We start from the raw sequence: 19,727 nt of genomic DNA, 5'->3' as shown, positions 1-19,727 counted from the left end.
AGAAAGGAATCTAGACTTGCCAGTTCCAAAACACTTCAAAGCATGTAATAATGGGAACCTAAAATGTTTTAAATATACTGCTATTGATAAACTGAATACAAATTGGAGAGGAGGTAACAAGCATAAAGCATTACTAGAAGCAACAATGTCGCAGTCTCATTGAAAATAAGCTGGGAGAGATTCCTTTGGATTAAAAAGTTCAATTTATTGAATACATCAGTTAAAAACGAAAAAGCCACAACAGACAGGCACTGCAGCTGACGTATTTCCTGCCTCAAGGGCACTTCATCAGAGCTGAGAAACAAGCGTCACTAACAGCTGTTAAAACTCAAAAGGGGGTGGTCATTACATCCAATCACAGTACAGATTTAATTTTTATACAGATTAACTTGTTCACGACCTCCACCTTAATGGACACATCGATACACAAAATCATATATACAAAACTCATTTAACAACCTGTTAAAACACTTATTAAAATATATCAATAGAATATAGGACTTCGTATGCAAATAGTAATTAGTGATTAATAACACCATATGCAGAGACTGTTGTACCAACAAAGAGGCTATCTCATGTATGAAAGATAAATGCATATTGTTACCATCAAGTGCCTATGTATTGGAACTGTCTCTGCAAAAAGTAATTAGAAAGGATCCAGACCTAGTTAGTATCTCCTAGCCTACTCAAGATTATTAATAAATATCTATTAATTATACCCGCTTTGTTAATTCTGAATGTTTCATTTAGAGACTAGATACACATCTACTTTATACTAATTAATCCCACTCCTTAGCTTTAAAGGGACAGTCAACACCAGAATTTTTGTTGTTTAAAAAGATAGATAATCCCTTTATTACCCATTTCCCAGTTTTGCAAAACCAACACTGTTATATTAATACTTTTTACTTCTGTGACTAACTTGTATCTAAGCATCTTCTGACCGCCCCTAATCACATGACTTTTAGTTATTATCTATTGACTTGCAGTGTCTGCCACTAGCCACGGGCGTGATCACAATGCTATCTATATGGCCTACATGAGCTTGCTCTCCCCTGCTGTGAAAAGTAAATAAAATAGAGGCGGCCTTCAAGGGCTTATAAATTATCATATGCACCTTCCTAGGTTTGCTTTCAACTAGAATACCAACAGAACAAAGCAAAATTGTTGATAAAAGTAAATTGGAAAGTTGTTTAAAATTACATGCCCTATTTGAAAAATTAAAGTTTTTTTTGGACTTGACTGTCCCTTTAAGTAGCGCCACTCTTTCAGTTTTTACTGTTGACTTTAAACTTGTCTCTGCAATAAGTGTCATCACCAATAATACAACTCAAATCATCACTGGGGGAAAATCACCACTAATATAGTTCATATTACTTAAATAAAATACATGTCAGTAATAAATACCTAGTATTGTAGTGTTACATATATCGCTTCTTAACACAGCACAAACTAACTAGTGTCAATGAAAAGCTTTACATCACTTATTTTATTGATCCCTAGTGGAGATCCAGTTTTTAAAGTATTAATCCACAATATTTCTTTCCTACTGAGAGCCTGGTACCTATCACCTCCTTTAGCACCTAATGTGATTTGTTCAATACCATGAAATCTGAAATTATCCAAGTTACCATCTTGTTGTAAAAAGTGTTTCGCTAATGGTGTTTTAGGCAACTCTGCTTCTAAGGACAACAAATGTTCCCTAATTTTATCTTTCAAAAGCCTTGAGGTGAATCCTACATACTGAAATTTACAACACATATATGTGATGAGATGAGATGAGAGAAATATAATTTGAATGTTTCAAACATATATATATATATATAACACAAATATTTTAAGTACAATCTTAATAAATGAAATATACAGATTTCCAGTAGCTATAGTTCATTCCCTTTAACCCCTTAGTGACCAGACCATTTTTCCATTTTCTGACCGTTAGGGACCAGGGCTATTTTTAAATTTCTGCGGTGTTTGTGTTTAGCTGTAATTTTCCTCTTACTCATTTTCTGTACCCACACATATTATATACCGTTTTTCTCGCCATGAAATGGACTTTCTAAAGATACCATTATTTTCATCATATCTTATAATTTACTATAAAAAATATATAAAATATGATGAAAAAAAAAACCCAAACTTTTTCTAACTTTGACCCCCAAAATTTGTTACACATCTACAACCACCAAAAACACCCATGCTAAATAGTTTATCAATTTTGTCAGGAGTTTAGAAATACCCAATGTTTACATGTTCTTTGCTTTTTTTGTAACTTATAGGGCAATAATTACAAGTAGCACTTTGCTATTTCCAAACCATCCCCCCCCCCCAAAAAAAAATTAGCGATAGTTACATTGTAACACTGATATCTGTCAGGAATCCCTAAGTAACCCTTCACATGTATATATATTATTTTTAGTAGACAACCCTGTATTGATCTTGGTATATTTCATGTCACCATTTCATCGCCAAATGCGATCAAATAGAAAAAAAAGTTAACTTTTTCACAAACTTTAGGTTTCTCACTGAAATTATTTACAAACAGCTTGTGCAATTATGGCACAAATGGTTGTAAATGCTTCTCTGGGATCCCCTTTGTACAGAAATAGCCATATATGGCTTTGGCATTGCTTTTTGGTATTTAGAAGGCCACTAAATGCCGCTGTGCACCACACTTGTATTATGCCCAGCAGTGAAGGGGTTAAGCTTGTAGGGTTTATTTTAGCTTTAGTGTAGAGATCAGCCTCCCACCTGACACATCCCACCCCTTATCCCTCCCTGACCCCTCACAAACTGCTCTCTTCCCTCCCCAACCTCACAATTGTCACTGTCATCTTAAGTACTAGCAGAAAGTCTGCCAGTATAAAAATACGTTGTTTTTTTATTATATATTTTGTGCAGCGTATGATCTCCCCAAACAGCTCTCTAACCCCCCCCCCCTCTACCTATTTGCCACCATCTTGGGTACTGGCAGCTGTTTGCCAGTACCCAGTTTGCTAAAAATGTGGCCTTTTTTTATTAAAAAAAATAAATAAAATAAAATAAAGCAATTTTCTGTAATGTAGCTTAGCAAAGCAACCCCCCTCCTCCTCCCAGATTCCTTTAGATGCATGGATCCCACTCCTCCTCCCCACTCACTGCCGTGATGTAGCGTGGTCGCAGCGGTCCCACCTGCCCCCCTTCACCCTCCCTTCCCTCCTCCAGTGATAGGCCGCCCACCTGCCACCATCCAAGCCCTCCCACGCCACCAACGATTGGCGCCTCTCTGTATCGTTTGCCTAAGAAAGGGTATTGCATGATGCCTCAATATCAAGGCATTGCTGCAATACCCTGAAAGCAACTGGAAGTGATCACGATTGCTTCCACCACATGAAACCCCTAAGGATGTGCCAGTCACGTCCTTGGTCGTTAATGGTCGTTTTTTGTAGGGCGTACCTGGCATGTCCTCGATTGTTAAGGGGTTAATTAAACAGAATTATATATATTTAAATTATACACTACATTACATTTGCATTGTAATACAAGTGTGAATTGATGGTATATTGGATGTAGCATATGCTGCTGCTATGGCAATTTGGTTCTGCATTGAGCTTATATATTTAGTTTGACAATGCTAGTAGCAATTTGCGGCAGGATTTGAGTTTACTGGTTTGGCTTACGCATGTATTGTGTTACAGTGCCATCTATTGGCCACTTCTATATATGATATAGTCATTTCTGAATTCAATTGAAGTCGTGAAACAGTATAGATTAAAGGGACAGTATACACTCATTTTCATATAACTGCATGTAATAGACACTACTATAAAGAATAAGATGCACAGATACTGATATAAAAATCCAGTATAAAACTGTTTAAAAACTTACTTGGAAACTGTCACTTTGGCTCTGTTGAAAAGGTAGCTGGAAAGCCCACTGCAAGTGGCAAATAAGACCCTCCCCCCCTCCCCCTTCTTTTGCATATGAAAAGACCCTTTACACAAACAGGAGCAAGCTGGAGTAGGTAGTCAAGCGTATTCACATAAAACTTTGGGGCTTGGTTAGGAGTCTGAAAATCAGAGCAATGTTATTTAAAAATAAGCAAAACTATACATTAATTAAAAAAAAAACTTTATGGGTTATATAAATAGATTATCTACAAAACATTTATGCAAAGAAAAAATAAGTGTATAATGTCCCTTTAATACAAACATTGATTAGTTGTATGATACTGTAACAAGATGTTTTAAAACATTTTGTTTTACATCTTGATTTTCTTCTTTAGTATGTTATATGGTGTTTACATTTTACATGAACGGTTTCCAAAAGGTATAGGTTATAATTTTCCTTACTTTTAATTTTAAGCAACAAATTTAAGAAGCTTTTTATTCTTATAGAATTACTTACTATATTGTTTTATGTCCTTTGAAATTTATGATCTTTTTGGGAGCCATTCCCTTAATTTATTATATGTAGGTGTACATCACTTGTTAGGTATATAAGAAAGCCAATAACCAAAGTAAAACAGAGCTTGAAAAAGGAGAAGTATCCTCTGAAATGCATTGCTCTATAATCCTTGCTTGTCCTATGGAAGCACCCATTGTCCTACAGGAGAACCTGTTGTGGCAAGAGCAGCCCGGTGTATACGCCTAGTTGGTGAAAAACACTGGGATACACTGCGATATAAAAGAATGAACTACAGGTGGAATTGAAAGCTTTTTTAAGCCACTAAGGAACTGTCAATTTAGTGACTTCGTTTAGGATCATCAAGTAACCAACTATAGTGTAAGTACTGAAAGACACCATATTTGAATTTTTATTGCCATCGGTAAATGATCTCTCTTTTCCTTTTAGAACATTACAAATACAAGCTGCAACGTTTACCTTGGGACTATATTGTTATATTATTTAGACATGTGCGATTCGTTTTATTCGAATTTAGTTTTCGGACGAATTTGGGCCGATTCAGAGATTCGGATGAATCTGAATTTCCAAATCGGCACCATAACAAAAATTCCGAAAATGAATAAATCAGTTTTTGAATTTTTGGATCCATTCTTTATTCATATTCGGAATTTTTCATTGTCCTAATTTAAACCGCAGTTTCCAAACATCGCCAACACTAAATAAAGCTATTAACCCCTAAACCACTGTCCCCCCCACATCGTCAACACTTACTAACCCTATTTACCTCTAAACCGCCATTTACCCACATCGCCAAAACTAAACAAACCTATTAACCCCTGAACCGCCGTTCCCCCACATCGCCAACCCTAACTAAAACACTAAATAAACCTAGTAACCCCTAAATCCCTCCCCGACACTAACTAAACCTATTAACCCCTAAACCGCCGTTCCCCGACACCGCCAACACTAACTAAACTAATTAACCCTTAAACCTCCATTCCCCCACATCAACAACACTAACTTAAACACTAAATAAACCTATTAACCCCTAAACTGCCATTCCCCGACATCAGCAACACTAACTAAACCTATAAACCCTAAACCACCATTCCCCGAGATCGCCGACACTAACTAAACCTATTAACCTCTAGACCACCGTTCCCCGACATCACTGACTTTAACTTAACCTATAAACCCCTAAACCGCTGTCCCCCACATCACCAACACTAACTAAACCTATTAATCTCTAAACCGCTGCCCTCCCACATCGCCAACACTAACTAAACCTATTAAGCTCTAAACTGCCGCCCCCCACATGGCCAAAACAAAATAAACCTATTAACCCCTAAGCCGCCATCCCCCCACATTGCAAACACTAAATAAAAACACCTCTAAAACTAACACCCCCTAAGTTTAACATAATTAAAATACACTGAAAGTAAAGTTACAATTATTAACTACCTATCTATTTAAAAATAAATACAAACTTACCTGTGCAATAAAAATAAAACCTAATCTTAAACTATAAAAAAAACTAACAATGTTTGTTTAAAAAATCTTATAATACCAAAAATAAAAAACCTAACATTACTACAAATAATAAAACCTAACATTACAAAAAAATTAAAACTACTATTACAAAAAATAATAGACACTAAAATGACAAAAAATAAAAAAAATACCAACTAAATTATCCAAAATAATAAAAATGATTCCTATTCTAATACCCGGTATAAAAAAAACAAAACACCCTAATCTATAATAAACTATCAATAGCCCTTAAAAGGGCCTTTTGTAGGGCATTGCCCTAAAGTTAACAGCTCTTTTGCCCCAAAAAATTAAACAAATACCCCCTAACATTACAAACCCCCACCCCCCCATAATAAATAAAACCTAACAAAAAAAACTTAATCTACCCATTGCCCTGAAAAGGGCATTTGTATGGGCATTGCCCTTAAAAGGGCATTTATCTCTTTTATAGCCCGTTAAAAATAAAAAATAAACTAATCTAAAAAAAAAACCAGAAAATCGGTACTCACAGTTCCTGAAGTCCGGCGAAAGATCTTCATCCAGGCGTCTTCATCTGCTTCCATCGCGGGACTGACATCTTCTATCTTCATCCCAGCGGAGGCGGAGCAGTCGGTGGATGCGCGGAGGCGGAGGTCCTCTTCATGCGATCATCTGCTGCACAATAAAGATTGAATGAAAGGTACCCCTTTTTTATTGGGGTACCGTTGAATTCCTATTGGCTGAAAAATTCAAATCAGCCTATAGGATGAGAGCTGCTTAAATCCTATTAGCTGATTTGAACAGCTCTCATTCCTATTGGCTGATTTGAATTTTTCATCCAATAGGAATACAATGGAATCCTCAGTGTGCAGCGGATGATCGCATGAAGAGGACCTCTACATCGGATGGATGGACCTCTGCCTCCGCACATTCACTGACTGCTCCGCCTCCACTGGGATAAAGATAGAAGATGCCTGTCCCGCGATGGATGAAGATGGAACCGTCTGGATGAAGATGCTTCGCTGCTGAGATGATCTTTCACCGGACTTCAGAAACTGTGAGTACCGATTTTAGGGTTAGTGTTAGTTTTTTGTTTGTTTTTGGGGTGTTTTTTTTTAGATTAGGGCTTTTTTTATATTTAATGGGCTTTAAAAGAGCTGAATGCCCTTTTAAGGGCAATGCCCATATAAATGCCCTTTTCAGGGGCAATGGGTAGATTAGTTTTTGTTTCACAGGTAAGTTTGTATTTATTTTTAAATAGATTAGTTAATAATTGTAACTTTACTTTCGGTGTATTTTAATTATGCTAAAGTTAGGAGGTGTTAGGTTTAGGGGTTAATAGTTTAATTTAGCTAGTTTCGATGTGGGGGATGGCGGTTTAGAGGTTAACTATTTTATTTAGAGTTTGTGATATGGGGGGGCGGCAGTTTAGGGTTTAATAGGTTTAGTTAGTTTTAGCGATGTGGGGGGCGGCGGTTTAGAGGTTATTAGGTTTAGTTAGTGTCGGGGATGTTGGGGAAAAGCGGTTTAGAGGTTAATAGGTTTAGTTAGTGTTGACGATGTCGGGGAACGGCGATTTAGGGGTTTATAGGTTAATTTAGTGTCGACGATGAGGTTTAGAGGTTAATAGATTTAATTAGTGTTGGCAATGTGGGGGTAACGGTTTAGGGGTTAATAGGTTTAGTTAGTGTCGGCGATGTGGGGGGTAGTGGTTTAGGGGTTAATAGCTTTATTTAGTGTTGGCGATGTCGGGGAACGGCGGTTTAGAGGTTAATAGGTTTAGTTAGAGTTACATAGTAACATAGTAGATAGTAACATAGTAGATAAGGTTGAAAAAAGACTGAAGTCCATCGAGTTTAACCTATACAAATCTAAAATACTTACAAAAAGCTCCAGTTAAGCTTAAATAACCCCACTAAAAGGTGACCCATTTAATACTAGCAATCATATCCATGAATTTTGTTTATATACAGAAATGTATCCAGACTATTTTTAAATGTATCTAGGGTATTGGCATTCACTACCTCCTTGGGTAATAAGTTCCATAATTTTATTGCTCTTACAGTGAAAAAACGTTTCCGTTGCAGGAGATTATATCTCCTTTCCTCCAACCTTAAATTGTGACCTCTTGTCAGAAACAATTTTCTTGGAATAAACAGAGCTTCTGCCATCTCTGTATATGGGCCTTGAATATATTTATATAAAGTAATCATGTCACCTCTCAAGCGTCTTTTTTTCTAGAGAAAACCAAAACAGTTTGGTAAATCTCTCCTCATAGCTTAAATTTTCCATTCCACTTATTAGCTTTGTGGCCCTTCTCTGAACTTTTTCAGATTGGTCCCCAGAATTGCACGAGGGATTTCTTTCATGTAAGTGGCAAGAGTCCATGAGCTAGTGACGTATGGGATATACATTCCTACCAGGAGGGGGCAAAATTTCCCAAACCTCAAAATGCCTATAAATACACCTCCTACCTCACTCTTACCTTAGTTTTACAAACTTTGCCTCTTATGGAGGTGGTGAAGCAAGTTGTGCTTGATTTTCTTCTATGATAATCGCTTCTAAGCATATTGAAGCCCAGTTCCTCTCAAAGTACATTGTTTGTCTGAGGGATGTGAATGGAGAATTGCCTAATGATGCCATGTTTTCACCTATGGGAAATCTAATCTAAGGCTCTCTGTATATCAGTCACAGGGATTCATCTCTCTACAGCAATAAAGGTGCATAATGTAAATGGAAAATGGACCCTCACTAAATATAAATATTTAACTATGAATCAATCCACAGTATATGTTCAAGAAGGACCAGACCATAAAAAAATATATTAAAATGTTCCAAAATGTTCCCTGCCGACAGCAGTGTAATCTCCAAACTCCGTGAAATCCTTCTATCCCTTTGTTGCAGCAGGTGAATCTGTGGAAGTGGGAGACAAACAGAGGCGACCAATGTGTGTATCCACAGCAGTAATAACCCAACCAAGCACAAGTATTCTATACCCAGGGTACTCACACTCTTGCTGAGCACACCAATGTGCTGGTAGGAACGGACTGGCTATCTGAGCAAACCAGCTTGCTCTCTACGGTGGGCACTCTCCCTGCGGCGAAAAACAGACTCCTGGCAGCTTGCTTCCTTTGATAATATTTCTCCAAGCAGCGGTCAGGAATGATAGGCTTACTAGCTTTACTCCCCATGGATAGGTAATGAGATAACTCACTTGTATAAGGAATCACAAACAATGATATAAAATAAGTCCTACTTCAGAGACTGATATTGATAAATCAACATTTCTTTTTAAGATTGAATATATTCATTCTTTATTAAAGGAAGTTTTGTTTACTTTTGGTATTGAGGAATCTAGTCCTCTTGATAACAAGATTAGCAAACGTTTGAATTCTGTTTTTAAAACTTCTGCGGTTACTTCTGAAGTTTTTCCTATTCCAGTTGCTATCTCTCATATATTTACTAAGGAATGGTCTAAACTTGGTGCTTCTTTTAACCCTTCTTCTAGGTTTAAAAAGCTATATCCTTTACCTGTGGCTAATTTAGAGTTTTGGGAAAAAGTCCCTAAGGTTGATGGGGCTATTTCTACTCTTGCCAAAGTACTACTATTTCCATGGAAGATAGTACTTATTTTAAGGATCCTTTAGATAGGAAGATTGAATCCTATCTTAGAAAAGCATATTTGCATACTGGCTATATTCTTAGACCTGCCATTTCTATGGCTGATGTTGCTGCTGCTTCAACTTTTTGGTTGGACAGTTTAGCTCAACAGTTAACAGATCCTGAATTGTCTAGCATTGTTCTTTTACTTCAACATGCTAATGATTTCATTTGTGATGCTATATTTGATGTCATTAAGATTGATATGAAATCCATGTCTTTAGCTAATCTTACTAGAAGAGCTTTATGTCTTACATCTTGGATTTCTGATATGGTGTCTAAATCTAGATTACTATCTTTATCATTTCAGGGTAGTAATTTATTTGGTTCTCAATTGGATTCTATTATCTCCACTATCACCGGGGGAAAGGGAGTTTAAAATTAAAGCTTTATGATCTATAATACGCAAACATTTCCCCATCCTAAAGGCAGATGACAGGTTAGTTGAGACAGTTTAGAAGGGTATAAGATGTTCTTACAAAAAAGGTCTGAACTTGGGATCTATGCTATCTCCCACCTTGCTCCCTAACAAAGAAAAAACAAACAGCTCCTGGCTGAGACACCTGGCCATGTTTAAGTGTGGACATTCAAAATGTAAACCCTGTGAATATGTCAGGGTCACTACTTCTTTTTCTAGTTATGTCACACATAAGGTATACAATATAGGTTCATGTATGAACTGCACATCCAAATATGTAGTGTACCTTATTGAGTGTGCCCAGTGTAAAATCCAGTATGCCGGGCTCACCTCTAGGGACATCAATACTAGAATAAGGGAACACTTTTCTTCATTTAAAACTACCAGGTTAACAACTCCGATTGTCCAACATTTTGGTGTGTTTCATAAAGGGGATCTCAATTCCTTCTCATGGTGTGCGATTTATTTTTTTTTCGTAAACCTAAAAGGGGTGGGGACTAATGACTTACTGTGTCGTTAAATGATGGCGTGTTAGAATATAACAATTATAGTATAGTAATCACATTTATTATGTATTGTTTCCTTTAAGAATTAACATGTAAAAGTTGGGGGGCGTGTCCGGGCAGCGGCCATGATCGGTAGCAATACTAGCAGCTGAGCATTGGAATAATACAATCCGTCGGGTATTAAGAGGATTATCTGACAATCAGTACTTATATTACCTTACCTAGATTCTATCAAGATCACTGCATCGTATGATGCCTCTATTTCTGTATTGCCTGTAGTTTAGTCAAGTTTTGGCGGCCCGCATAGGGAAGGCCTCAACACCCCCCCCCGTTCACGCGGGTACAGAGCGAGCGATTCTCACTTAAGCAACTACTAAGAGCTGAAACATTCTCATCTGCAATGGAGACACAGATACTGGAAGAAACCCTGCTACGCATGCTAGAGGAACATTTTCAGGACCTCCACCTGTTGATTAATAGGGACTTCAGTAGAACCACTAACCTGAACACGCTAACACATGCTGGCCTGCCAAAAGGAGTATTGCAACTGCCTATGGCGACAAAGATCCCCCTTACTCCAGAGCCAGAAAAAGAGAATTTTACTAAATGTCACACCGGGACTTCAATAGATACAATAGAGGAGGCTACAGTCCTTCCAGATGACACGGATACTCCACCATTCCTAACATTAAAAGAAGCTGTCCCCACTAAGGGATACACGCAGATTCAGGATCGGATCACTTCCGAGGTGACAGGCAACTTAACGACACACGCCTCGACATACAAGGGAGGCCCCTATCTTCAGAAAACGCCATCTAACAGACCTACACAGCTGAGGCCTCTGAGCAGTGACGCAGTGAACTCGGCAGATGGGCTGACTATTTACAATGTTACACATAGCCGGGATTTATTGATGGCTTGCTACACCGAGACAGTTGACCAGAAAGATAGTGATGGACTTGAGCTTACAAAAAGCTTGATGCCTTATAATTGCTTGCTAACAACGTGTGGATTCTGGATATGTGAGAGGTGGTACTGTACACTGACGCACCACAACGAACAAACATTGAAAACAGGAGTGGGATAGTGACTGATCTTTTATACTGAGCCACTCCCCCTGTTCGGGACTCTACTGAGTGATGTAGACGTTAGTAAGTAAGAGTGTCTTGAGCTGTCTCATTAATTGGAGTGGAGAGTAAAAATATTGAGCTCATCATTCTGGAGTTAACTGCAGTTTATATGTTGTGAACGACAACATCCTCATATATAACTTTGAACTTTATTATATTTTAATGGAATTCTTCCTCCTACTGGACTCTGAGCCTACATGATAGCTATCGTGCTTGAAGTGGGGGTCACAGGACTTATGTTAACTATAAATGCAGTCACTGTTTACAAGGCATACCCCATCTCACAGTTATATATGTCTCTGCAGGGAAAATTATGTAGGGTACCCTTATTCTAATTCACTGGTATTCTGATTAGTTTCATAACGGGCTGTCACTAGGTACTGTTTATTTAGAGATCACTTTATTATATCTTGGTATATCTTAAGTATTTTATGGGACTGACCACTACTTACCTTGGTGCCGGACTACAAGGCATATAAACGGATGTGTATTTCTCATATGTTTGTACATATTTTCAGATAGTTTCTTTTTCTTCAAGACTGACATATACTGTATGAAACTGTTAAGATCTTACTTTGCTAAACCTATGATACCTAGCCTATGCCGCTGTAATGAAATTAGAGAGTATATATCTACACTTAGAGTGAAGTCGGGTATTAGTATTTATATACCTTTTTCTACTGCCAATTAGCCCATAAGACCATTATTGTATGGATGTAATATTCTAAGGCTCTTTTACATCACCACCCCCCACAACTATGTTCCGATAAATATTTCTACAAAATACAGTTGTATTTATAGTCTTCAGTCAATATCACACAAACTTGAGGACTCCTATAGCTGAAGAAGAGGGGTAGCTAGTCGAATAATCACTGCCAGTCCTTCCTAAAGCACTTCCTAAAGCTGGAGGTTGACTGTCCTTAATCTTCTCATAATGCTTACTTCAGCAAAGCAACAAGAAGTGCTCTCCCTCTAGTTATTCTGAGAGCTCTCACTCAATGTACATATGTGACTATTTTATATACTTTGTTTAAATTTTACTGCGTATTGTTCTCCTCTAGTGTCAACGTTTAGTGAACACTTTATATTATTTTCTTGGGTCCAAGAGTGGCCCTTCTTGTTTTCCTTTAATCCTGCTATATTATCTCACCCATATTTCAAGGTCCAAGAGTGACCGTATTTCACATTAGAGCACCTCCTCTAAGCCATTTAGTTTACATAGGTCTATAAGTGGCCTTTTGATACATTAGAGGTGCATTTATCCCATATATAAAAGGAAAATGAGGTTCCATTTCTCTAGTTCAGTAGTATAATTGTACTGACCTTATGTATATTCGCAGTCTTGTATTTTGTAACCTTCTACTTGCTGTTTTGTATATAACGGCTAAACAATTTATGATGTACCTACTGCATTTACTATTGAACTCTTGCCTAATGTTATTTATTTTTACAACCTCAATAAAAACAAATTAAAAAAACAAACAAAAAAAACATGTAAAAGTTGACCCCTCTACAGTTGCTACAAGTGGGGGTCCTGTGTAGACTATTGACATAAGCAGCAGTACACATAAGTATTATCATCATACTGTCATCCATCCCAGCATTGACGGGTTGATAACTGAGTTATTATCTATTCCATATGTTTCATCACCAACATCACACAGTCAGTCTATTGGTCGACTTATATTGTTTTTATAAGCTAGTAAGAGCATGAAACATATCGAATATTCACTTCCATTATCCCACATATTATAGTAGATATTCTATTATACAGCATTACCTACATTAGGTTGCATGTGTGTCAAGCATTTATTCGGAGGGACTATTAGTAAGACAGTAATGTGACATTTCATTACCAGCAGCATAATGCTATTGGTCAGATACAAGCTGTCAAACCGGTCAATAGGTTCAGTCTATCATTTAGTTATGTGTGTTTTAAGTTGTGTTAATCTGTGCTGTGCTCACATGAGGTTAATATGTAGCATAAGATAAGTGGTTAAGCATGTGAGTGTTGTTTTTGTTTGAATCCAATAGGAAATCACTAAGGTGTATTTTAACAGGTGTAACACTAAGCACTGCAGGCTATGATTACGGCTCTCTCTATAGCCAAAACGCGTAAGCCATTCAACTACAGGTGAGTCAAATTATTCATTAAGCAGGTGTCCAGCAGACAGTTGATTATAAAAGGACGTTACTTAACAAAGAAAACCCCTTCCCATGTCATGCTGTCAGCAATGGCACCACATGGAAGAGAAATGTCACAAGGCCTGTGAAAGAAAATAATTTCTTTACACAAGAAAGGTGAAGTCTACAAAAAGATCAACACAGCTTTACTTATCAGTCAGAATACTATAGCAAAAGTGATACAAAAATGTAGCAAAGATGGAACTGCAACCATCTCACAGAGATGTCCAGGCCATCCACGGAAGTTAACACCTCGACAGGAGCATCTTCTGATGAGAAGGGTTGAAGAAAATCGCCATGCAAGTTCACTGCAGTTAGCTAAAGAAGTAGAAATCCAAACAGGGGTGATTGTTTCCCATGGGTGTCGTCCATGAAGGAAGTCTCTCCTAAAGCCCATGCACAAAAAAGCCTGCCTAGAATTTGCCAGGACACATGCTGAAAAAGAAGAAGACTACTGGGACTCTGTACTCAGGAGTGATGAGACCAAGATAAATGTTTTTGGAACTGATGGCTTCAAAACTGTATGGCGTCGCAAAGGTGAGTACAATGAAAAATGCATGGTGCCTACAGTGAAACATGGTGGTGGCCTTCTGTGGGGATGCATGAGTCCTGCTGGTGTCGGGGAGATGCATTTTATTGATGGTATCATGAATTCACAGATGTACTGCTCTATATTAAAAGAGAAGACGCTACCATCACTCCGTGCCCTTGGTCGTTGTGCAGTTTTCCAACATGACAATGATCCAAAACACACATCTAAGGCCACTTTTCTGAAGAAGAACAGGGTAAAAGTGATGTAGTGGCCAAGTATGTCTCCTGATCTGAACCCAATCGAACACCTATGGGGAATTCTTAAGAGACAATTTGAGCATCACTCTCCATCCAGTATCCAGACTCTAAAAGAGGTCGTTCTTGAAGAATAGAAAAAGATAGATGTTGCAATATGTTGCCAACTTGTTCATTCCATGCCTAGAAGACTTGGTGCTGTCCTTACAAATCATGGAGGTCATACAAAAGTGTAGTAGTTTTTGTTGTTGGGTATATTCATTTGTGCATCACCTACTTTGAGTAAACCTGGAGATTTTGTAATCTAAGTTATATTATTAACCTTACTTTCATGTAATGAGCTAAACAAATGTTCTATAATATTCAGGTTTGTCAAAATTCTGGAAATTGTTCTTGTATTCATTGATATATTGATTAAAATCTTATTTTTCAAAAGGGATGTACTCATTTTTGCTGAGCAGTGTACAAATGTTTAGACATATATATTATCTAATATATATATATATATATATATATATATATATATATATATATATATATATATATATATATATATATATATATATATTATATATATATATATATATATATATGTATGTGTGTGTGTGTGTGTGTCTTCCGCTTGCCTTGTGGAAGAAATAACCGCCCTCTCTTCCCTAAAGGAAATAACATGTTTGTTTTTGTGAGTACATTTTTCTTAATTTTTATGCTGCAATATTCCAGTTCTTCCTCTAAGTGTCACTATTTCTCTTTACAGGTTTTCAACATCTATATCATCATACATTATATGATAACCCCATATTTGTATCTATCTATCTATCTATCTATCATCTATCTATATAAAATGTATGCCTTTTTTTATTATTTTATTATTATTATTATTATCATTATTACTATTATTATACTTTCAGTCTATACAGTGGGGTACATTTATTAACTGTCAAGCGGACAAGATTTGCTGTAGCGAATCATGTCCGCTTGATATCGCTAAATGCATGCGCTGTCCGCATATAACATTGCTCAAGCATTTCTAGTGAAATGCTTGTTTGTGCTAAGCCTCCCCCTGCTCACTGGCAGCCAATCGGATTGGGGTGATTTCAATCTGCCACCTAAAAGGATGATAGAATGAATAATTTAATTTCTAATTTTCTATGAAAGGTTTAGCGAAAAACAATTACCTTTCCCCTCCTATAAATAAAAGCAAAGATGCTTATAGTCTGCCCTTGCCAAACAACCCACACAGCCTAACAGCATGCAAATTGTTTGCTGGCAGTCATTCAGCATCAGGACTTCTGCTTGTTTTAAGAAACACTCCATAGGATTTGTATCACTGGTATCTGACCTGGCAAAAACTTGTCCTAAAGAGTCAGTTTCTGTATTTATTCAGGCTTTCCATTCTAATAAAAAAGTACAAAGAGTGTTTTTATCCACCAGAACCACACGATATTACTTTGTTTCTTTTGGAATCATTCCCTTTGGCAATTCACCTGCTTCCAATTCAGACTAGCCTCTGCTCCATGGATTTTCTTCAAAATTCTGAAACCTGTTCTATCTTGGTTACGATTATAAAGGGACATTAAACTGCTGTGACAACTACAACTACTGTGACAGGCTTCCTTGCTCTGAAAAATTGAATCAAATCAATGCTCCTGTCTCTATCATTTTACAAATGCAAAATGTGTCCGCCATTTGCTATTCAAATCATCTGGAAGGCACAAAATCAAAAGCTCTCTTACCAAAGATTTTGTTCACTTTTGCCTAGATCATCTCTGACCATGCAGAATATGAACCTGGTTTATTGAATAATGTTGCGAATATTGTCTCTCACCCGCTTCAGGATTGCAGCAACTGGAAATTAAACAAACACATCTTCCTTAAGATTTCTTCTTACAGAAGTACATTTTGTATAGAAAAAAAAACACCAAACAGTAGGGGGCGCTGTGATCTGATAAAAAAGATCATGATAGAAGTGGAAGGATTAGTACAAACCAGATAGTGATGAAACAATATACAATATATAAAAAATGAATATAATCTTAATGTAAGATACAAACTAGTTGAGCTTATGTCTCTGAGAACACACATTCCAGGACAGTCAAACCACAATCCCAACTTGCAGAGTGTAGGTATTTTCAAACCCTTGGATCCAAATTCAGGCTGCCATCTTCTTAAACTTCATACAAAAGTCACTACAATGAAACAAAGAACAAAGAGGCGCCAACCATCTATAACGTCAGGATGCTGGAAACAAGGGTTCTCACATTTGTAAAAAGCACTCTCTTGTACTAGTAGAAGTGGGCTGACAACTCTCAGCCTGTCAGCTGGCTGGCTCCCAGACACTACAACCGTCCAGTACCTTTAAGAACTTTTGGAACACATAGACTGGGGTCCAACGAAAGAAAAGCTTTGGATAGCTTGGCGGGTGACTGTAATTTGGTCATTCCCCAAGCCTATCAGGGAGGAGGAATAGTGCTTTATAATTATTCTGACTATGTAGCAGAAGCACAACGTATCATTTGGGATACAGTTTATTATAAACGACTAAGTAGCAACCCGACTGAGAGGTTTGGTAAATCTGCTGGAAAAGTGTTTTTTCGAGTGGTATTTTAAATAACAGAGAAATAAGAGAAAGAAGAGAAATAAGAGATATCTTCAGCCAGACCACCCCAGCATTCCATACTACATTATCACATACCAAAGATCCACAAACATCCCATTCAACCCCCTGGAAGACTCATTATAGCAGGAATCAATAGTTTAAAGGGACATTATACACCCAAAAAAATATGGGCTATTTAAATGAAGAATTCAAAGAAGATAACGTTTGTAATTGACATGTATTAGAAATTTTGCTGCTAAAGCTTCTAAAATTGATGATAAAGTTTAACTACATAAGAATACGTTCGTAGGACACACTAGTTACAAAGCAAGGCTTTTTTCCTCGCTCCCTAGCTAGTGTCCTTACAGCCAGCCCCCATGCTGGAGCTGCAAATACAGGTCAATTACAATCCCCTCCCTGACTGTTCCACTGTGCAGGGGATCTCACTCAATGGACCCCGTGCCCAGCACCCTGTTTCTCCCTTCCAATTTGCTGCTTGCCTGCTAGTTTTCCCCCTCTGTTTCCAGACTGAGCCCCGCAAGAGTAAAGTTCTGCAGGAGTGAGAAGGGCAGAGGGGACCGTGCAGGACAGCAGGGGTGTAATATTGTATACCTTGGGGGACAAGCGGAGTGGGACATCAGGCATCGAGTAGGGGCAGCTAAAGTACATAAGCATTTATCTTTACAGTTTTTGCCACCGCCAATTAAAACAGCTGACTAAGAAACATCCTGAACCCTATTACCAATGTGCTGGCTCAATGTCTTTTATGTCATTATAATGCGTGTGGTATAGATTCTATGCGGTGGCATCTGAGGACTGTCCGTTCTCCTATTGTCCCTAAACAGTAGTTGAATATGAATATTGAATATCGGCATTCTAACACAATTCAGAAATGTCAACACACAGCTTCTGTTTAGGGACAATAGGAGAACGGACAGTCCTCAGATGCCACCGCATAGAATCTACACCACACGCATTATAATCAATATGTATGACTGAAATTGACAGTTGTGTGATAATATTGAAAACCAATTAAAACAACGCTCTATCATCATTTTAGCTGTATAGAAGCCCACCCCAAAGACTACATAGCAGATTAAATAAATCACGTTCCTTGTCCAGTAATGCTTGTAAAAAAATAAAGTCAACACATAGAGCATCGCAGCTGTAGTTAGATGCAGAACTTTAATAAAGAGTAATAAAGAGGCATGGTCACCCATGGTCTGCATGGTGTTCAGTGCCCACTGCCTGTGGCTCCTTGTGCACAACTCCCAGAGACAACAACAGGATCCGCTATGTCACACAAGGCTGTGCATGAGTATGATAGTATCATAACTATGCGTGAGTATAATGCCCATATTCAATATTCATATTCAGCTACTGTTTAGGGACAATAGGAGAACGGACAGTCCTCAGATGCCACCGCATAGAATCTACACCACACACATTATAATGACATAAAAGACATTGAGCCAGCACATTGGTAATAGGGTTCAGGATGTTTCTTAGTCAGCTGTTTTGATTGGCGGTGGCAAAAACTGTAAAGATAAATGCTTATGTATTCTAGCTGCCCCCACTTGATGCCTGATGTCCCACTCCGCTTGTCCCCCAAGGTATACAATATTACACTCCCGCTGTCCTGCACGGTCCCCGCTGCCCTTCTCACTCCTGCAGAACTTTACTCTTGTGGGGCTCAGTCTGGAAACGGAGGGGTACAGCTAGCAGGCAAGCAGCCAATTGGAAGGGAGAAACAGGGTGTAGATTCACGCACAGGGTCCAGTGAGTGAGATCCCCTGCACAGTGGAACAGTCAGGGAGGGGATTGTAATTGACCTGTATTAGCGGCTCTAGCATGGGGGCTGGCTGTAAGGACACTAGCTAGGGAGCGAGGAAAAAAGCCTTGCTTTGTACTTAGTGTGTCCTACGAACGTATTCTTATGAGTTAAACTTTATCATCAATTTTAGAAGCTTTAGCAGCAAAATTGCGAATACATGTCAATTACAAACTTTATCTTCTTTGAATTCTTCATTTAAATAGCCCATATTTTTTTGAGTGTATAATGTCCCGTTAACAGATAGACTGTCTGAATATATTTACCTGTTCCTTCAGAAATATATGATCCATTTACCATCATATATTAAGGATACCACAGATCTATTGACCAAATTAGAGGGTATCAAACAAAATGGGAATAATATCTGGGTCACATGTGACATGGGAGCTCTTTATTCAAATATTTCCCACAATTTGGGTCTGGAAGCGGTTCTAACTTACTTTTATTTACAGGTCAGGGGCACGGCCATGGGCACCAGGTTTTCTCCCAGTTTTGCCAACCTTTTTATGGGTAGATTCGAGGACCTATTTATCTATGGGTCCCAATGGAGAGCAAACTTGGTATTCTATGGTCGCTACATTAACAACCTTCTAATGATATGGGATAGGTCACCTCTGGAAGCGGAAACACTTATACAACATCTGAATAGTAACAACATAGGTATTGCTTTCACATCCAACATACAATTGAAACAAATTAAATTTTTTGATATTGT

This window comes from Bombina bombina, chromosome 4 (genome assembly GCF_027579735.1).
Source record: "Bombina bombina isolate aBomBom1 chromosome 4, aBomBom1.pri, whole genome shotgun sequence".
Classification (NCBI taxonomy): domain Eukaryota; kingdom Metazoa; phylum Chordata; class Amphibia; order Anura; family Bombinatoridae; genus Bombina; species Bombina bombina.
Note: the sequence above shows the minus strand (reverse complement) of the source record.